Here is a 6,911-nt window from a genome sequence, read left to right on the forward strand (position 1 = left end):
CTTGATCACAGTAAGTGAGAGACACAATAATTTATGACTCTTGTAAAGCAGCACCCACGTCTCCAGAGGTGGTTACTTATGAAAATTAAACCCTGATCATAAATATTTGCTGAAGAGCGGAAGAAAACATAGCTTCCTGAAACGGCAGCGGATGTCGGAGCGTTTCCCCCCGGCATCGTACGATAGAGTTGGATAGAGGGCGCCAAAGCCCGTTTTAACATGGACAGCGCAATTGAGGGCTTTAACCATTTTGAAGTAGCCAACAGGGTGGGACTTGCTATGGGTTAAAGAAGGATTAAATAATTCCATCCAAGTCAGCAGGAGGTGTCAGCCAATGAATTATACTCCTGAGAATTACATTCCACAATTAAATCACCAACTTTGACTCCAGCACAGTAGGTGGTGGTATGCACCTATGTACTGCCAAGACAATCATAGGAGAAGAAATTGACCACTTTAAAAGAGAAAAAGCCCTCAATAGCTGGTGGCATCAGACAAAGACAAAGATTGCAAAGATAAGAGATCTCTAGTGCATCTTTATGCGTCCTACTCATCCTCGCTCGTCCTGCCCGGCGAACAGGTGACCTTTCTCTCTGATCAGGATGGACGAGACAGAGTGTGTGCTCTGGCATCGCGCCGCACTGTAATGACTGACAGTGATTCAAAAAAAGGTTATTGGCATGGCTTTTTAAAGGTTATTGGCAGGGCTTTTACAGTGTTATTAACAGGGCCTTTAAAAGGTTATTAACAGGGCTTTTAAAAGATTATTGGCATGGCTTTTTAAAGGTTATTGGCAGGGCTTTTACAGTGTTATTAACAGGGCCTTTAAAAGGTTATTAACAGGGCTTTTAAAATATTATTGGCATGGCTTTTTAAAGGTTATTGCCAGGGCTTTTACAGTGTTATTAACAGGGCCTTTAAAAGGTTATTGGCAGGGCTTTTAAAATGTTATTGGCAGGGCTTTTCATGTCCTTGTAAATAGTTTTGGCCATCTTGATTTTACGCCAAACAAACATGGTTCATTACAAGATGAAGAGTTAAAATGTAATTCATTTTCCAAATGAGGGTGATATGAGTATGACTAGTAAGTGCTCAATAACTCTGCCTTATAAAATAAATACAAATAATAACTTCATATTCTACATTTGAAAAACTGAAATGTATTTTTTTTTATGAAACGTATTGCCAACCTAAATATTTCAGTCAAAATCATTTGGATAGAGAATGGCATCTCAATAAAATGCTGTGAACGCTATAGTGCTTTATAGTAATAGACTGAAAACAAGTTGTGGCTAAAAATGCTTTATGGAATTGCTGTGATTTACAGTGTTTGATTGATATACACCCCATCATGATTCATAGCACCTGATGAAGAGGTTGTCATCTTCCATCTCTGAACTACAGTGCCTTATATAAATACTCTCTCCACTAAGGTCTTGTCTGAATCCTGGCACCTTTTTGAATACATATGCCATTGTGGTAAAGCAATGATCATGGCTCACAACTACGGACCTTAACGCTGCTGTTACGAGAGCAGTGTAAGGTCAATTCTATTTCAATTCAGCCAATTCAGAAAGTTCCGAAAAACCCAGAAAAACTGAAATTCCCTCCAAAAATGTGTGATGTTTTTTTTTTTACAAAGGAATTGGAATTTAAATTTAATTCCTGAACTGACTAAATTTAAATGGAATTTATCCCAATCCTGTAAGACACAAATACTATTGTTTGATCTAAAGGGCCAAACTGATCCTACTGTAGATCAGCATTCATTCAGACTCTTTCTGCATACAGCACAGGAGGAAGCGTCCCAAATGGCATCCTATTCCCTACATAGTGCCCTACTTTTGATCAGAGCCATATTGGCCCTAGTAAAAAGTAGTGCACTATAAAGGGAATAGGGTGCAATTTGGGAAAGGAAAACAGTATTGTTTCCCACTATCATTTTTATTTTTTAATTGAACTAGTAAGAACAAGTTATTATTTACAATGACGCCTATCAATGTACTGTAGACTTAATTTTTCTGTACTCAAAGCATTGACACGTTTATTTTCAATAGACCCCACATGTCGGATTTCTTATGTCAGCGCCCTTGAAATCCCACAGTTCATGGTCATTTTATTTGTTGTAGATGTTCAAAGCTCTATCAAACGTGAGAGGAGGTAGCGACGTGCTCATTAAATACCTACCTGCAGCTGGGTGAGAGGAGGAAGAGACATGCTCATTAAATACCTACCTGCAGCCACACACACACACACACACGGCCACACACACACACACACACACACACAGAGAGAGAGCAAGGTTTAAAGGCGCTACATGGTCAATCTGCCATCTGCATTGGCCGTGCAGCACTTAAGGTGATACGGCTGCGCAGCAAGGGAATTCATACTTCTTGCGCTTCGCGGAACAGAGCAGAGTTGTTGTGAAGGAAGTTGTCAAGGAAGTGAGTTTGTGTTTATACAGGACCATCCACCCCCACCTACCGTCCACAAATCATGTCAATGTAGCTATACCTCCTCACTGTTACAAGATGTGGCCTCTGGAGGCTACGCAATTGCGTCACACCCTCAATATGTAGCGTCTGACTACATTTTCAGATCAAGCATAAATTTACTTTAAGGGTGAACCTACTCATCATACTTCAATGATAGCAAATTAAGATCCTACACCTGTATGCTAAAGCATGAAGATAGTCCTGTAACAATCAGAAATGTGAATTATTATGTGGATTATAATTAATGGACATTGTTGTCTGACTCAGGGTTGGGGTCAATTCTGTTTTCAATTCAGACAGTGAATGGAAATTCAGTTCATTAAGGGGCCGATTCATACTTAGGAAATGTACACATTTCCTACACACACCTTTCCTACACAGTTCTCAGTATTTTCTATTCAGATTTAATTTATTCAGTCACCAGCTCTGCAGGTGCGGCTACTTTGCGCGCTCTGAATACATTTCATTCAACAGTTGAAACCCTCCCACTTGCCCTTTCAACAGATTTTGTCATTGAGTTTTCATTCAATAGGGTTATCAGTACTGTACAGTATCTTAAGCCATCCCTTAAAAATGGTGTACCTTTCAGTTAGAATTTTATCGACAGACTCCCTAGAACATATTGAGAGAACTGGTTCAGAATATTAGGGATATATTTTAATTGTATTTCTTTAATTGAACCTTTATTTAACTAGGCAAGTCAGTTAAGAACAAATTCTTATTTACAATGACGGCCTACCCCGGCCAAACCCGGATGACTCTGGGCCAATTGTGCGCCACCCAATCACGGCCAGTTGTGATAGAGCCTGGAATTGAATCAGGGTCTGTAGTGACGCCTCGAGCACTGAGCTGTAGTGCCTTAGACCGCTGCACCAGTCGGGAGCCATCTAAATATATGCATATTTGTCTCCAGTTCAGCACCAGTTCTAGATTATATAGGTTTAGGAAAGTATTTATAAATCATTTAAAAAAAAACAGGTTTGGAGCGTCTTTATGCATGACAGAAAGAAAACGGTGAAAAGGATGAATGTAAATAAAAAATGTAAAAAAGTAATACATTTTTTATTTCAACTTTATTTAACCAGGTTGGTCAGTTGAGAACAAGTTCTCATTTACAACTGCGACCTGGTCAAGATAAAAAAAAAGCAGTGCGACACAAACAACAACACATAGTTACACATGGAATAAACAAGCGTACAGTCAATAACACAATAGAAAAAAAGTATATATATACAGTGTGTGCAAATGGCGTGAAGAGGTAAGGCAATAAGTAGGCCATAGTAGCAAAGTAATTTCAATTTAGCAGATTAACTCTGCAGTGATAGATGCGCAGATGATGATGTGCAAGTAGTGATACTGGTGTGCAAAAGAGAAAAAAAGTAAATATAAACAATATGGGGATGAGGTAGGTAGATTGAATGGGCTATTTACAGATGGGCTGTGTCCAGCTGCAGTGATTGGTTAGCTGCTCAGATAGCTGATGTTTAAAGTTAGTGAGGGAGATATAAGTCTCCAACTTGCAATTCGTTTCAGTCATTGGCAGCAGAGAACTGGAATGAAAGGCGGCCAAAGGAGGTGTTGGTTTTGAGGATGACCAGTGAGATATACCTGCTGGAACGCGTGCTACGGGTGGGTGTTGATATTGTGACCAGTGAGCTGAGATAAGGCGGAGCTTTACCTAGCAAAGACTTATAGATGACCTGGAGCCAGTGGGTCTGGCGACGAATATGTAGCGAGGTCACAGTGGTGGGTGGTATATGGGGCTTTGGTGACAAAACGGATGGCACTGTGATAGACTACATCCAGTTTGCTGAGTAGAGTGTTGGAGGCTATTTTGTAAATTACATCGTCGAGGATCGGCAGGATAGTCAGTTTTACGAGGGTATGTTTGGTGGTGTGAGTGAAGGAGGCTTTGTTGCGAAATAGGACGCCGATTCTATATTTCATTTTGGATTGGAGATGTTTAATTTGAGTCTGGAAGGAGAGTTTACAGTCTAGCCAGACACCTAGGTATTTGTAGTTGTCCACATATTCTAAGTCAGAACCGTCCAGAGTAGTGATACTAGTCGGGCGGGCAGGTGCGGGCAGCGATTGGTTGAAGAGCATGCATTTAGTTTTACTGGCGTTTAAGAGCAGTTGGAGGCCACGGAAGGAGTGTTGTATGGCATTGAAGCTCGTTTGGAGGTTTGTTAACACTGTGTCCAAAGAAGGGCCATGTATACAGAATGATGTTGTCTGCGTAGAGGTGGATCAGGGAATCACCAGCAGCAAGAGCGACATCGTTGATATATACAGAGAAAAGAGTCGGCCTGAGAATTGAACCCTGTGGTACCCCCATAGACTGCCAGAGGTCCGGACAACAGGCCCTCCGATTTGACACACTGAACTCTATCTGAGAAGTAGTTGGTGAACCAGGCAAGGCAATCATTTGAGAAACCAAGGCTGTTGAGTCTGCCGATAAGAATACAGTGATTGACAGAGTCGAAAGCCTTGGCCGGGTCGATGAAGACGGCTGCACAGTACTGTCTTTTATTGATGGCGGTTATGATATCGTTTAATACCTTGAGCGTGGCTGAGGTGCACCCGTGACCAGCTCGGAAACCGGATTACACAGTGGAGAAGGTACGGTGGGATTCGAAATGGTCAGTGATCTGTTTATTAACTTGGCTTTCGAAGACTTTAGAAAGGCAGGGCAGGATGGATATAGGTCTATAACAGTTTGGGTCTAGAGTGTCACCCCCTTTGAAGAGGGGGATGACCGCGGCAGCTTTCCAATCTTTAGAGATCTCGGACGATACGAAAGAGAGGTTGAACAGACTGGTAATAGGGATTGCAACAATGGCGGCGGATAATTTTAGAAAGAGAGGGTCCAGATTGTCTAGCCCAGCTGATTTGTAGGGGTCCAGGTTTTGTAGCTCTTTCAGAACATCTGCTGTCTGGATTTGGGTGAAGGAGAAGCTGGGGAGGCTTGGGCAAGTAGCTGCGGTGGGGGGGGGGAAGCTGTTAATTACATATAATTATAATAGGCAGAATAGTGTATAATAATAGCAGGCTATACCCTTGTCTTTTGCCTGCACCAACCATGGAACTGTGTGATGAAGCGGCCAAGTATTGCACCATGCGTCGGGTTCAAGCTGTTATGGCTTGGTCTGCGCTCCGCTCCATAGCGATTTAATGAGCCGACGTCTTTAAAAAATATATAAATAATCAAATGTTACTAATGATCCTCCGCAAAAACCACACAGCCGTGACAGCGTTTACAAAGGAAGCAACCCACTGTGCACACACTAGTTGAATCAACATTGTTTCCACTTCATTTCAATGACATTACGTTGAACCAACGTGAAGTAGATATTGAATTGACGTCAGTGCTCAGCGGGAGATGAAGGTAAACGAAAAACAATGTAAATAAATGGAATGATAATGCAGACTATACCAACTGAAGGAAACTAACAGTAAATTGACAGTGTAATATGTGTGGTTATTAGGTCTACTGACGGTCGATAGTGATAGTGACTCATTTTTAACATGATAGAAATGGGAAACAGAGAAAGTCGGGGTAGCCTATAATTAAGACATTCGAGAGTGCTCATCCCTGAAAATTAAAAGTCTGTACATTAAAAATTCAGCACAATGGCAAAGCATTTCATAAACATTCCTGTGGGAAAGTTGATAAGTTGATATGCTTCAGATTGTTGCCATATGACTGGTTTCACATTTGTCTCCAGCGATTATAAGGTAAACTAGATCTAAAACAACTGTCATTTATATTTACAATCCCCTTCTGCAAACAGATTACTCATTGAGCTGTTAACAATAGCTCTTATCAAGTTGTATATTACAAGTGCATGGAGAATGGTGCTATTTCTGTCTTAAAAAATTAAGTAGATGCTTTTTCCACTTGGAACCGGTAGGTTCGCTAGACTTTATTCATGATGTTATTATTAGGGAATAAAGTCAATTTCGGAATACGGTGTATCTGTAGACACACCTTCATTTACTTGAGCTCCACCCCAAAGGAATAGAGGGTGAATAGCATGCTATTCTCCTGCTTAAGTTCAAGGTCAGAATAAGCATAGAGAGAAAAGTGCAAAAAAAGGGATTTTACGTTCCATTTACACACGCTTAACTTGGGTCAGAATTCCTCCCTAATTGAAAACAACAGATTTTTTTTTATGCCCTTTTTAGATCATTAAATGCTATTTCAACTTACTTCCTGGAATTGACTCAGTTGAAAACTTGAATTGACCCTAGCCAACTTTGACTATCATCCAACTCTATTGCTCACACAAAACAAGAAAGTCTGAGTGCGAATGTTGGGACAGCTTAAATTGAGCACACTGTTGTTTTACATTTCTCTTAGAGCCATGATGGAGAGCAGTACAGCCCAGGCATCCATCTCATTGACCTTGCAGA

The sequence above is a fragment of the Salvelinus alpinus genome, chromosome 27, assembly GCF_045679555.1.
Source record: "Salvelinus alpinus chromosome 27, SLU_Salpinus.1, whole genome shotgun sequence".
Classification (NCBI taxonomy): Eukaryota; Metazoa; Chordata; class Actinopteri; order Salmoniformes; family Salmonidae; genus Salvelinus; species Salvelinus alpinus.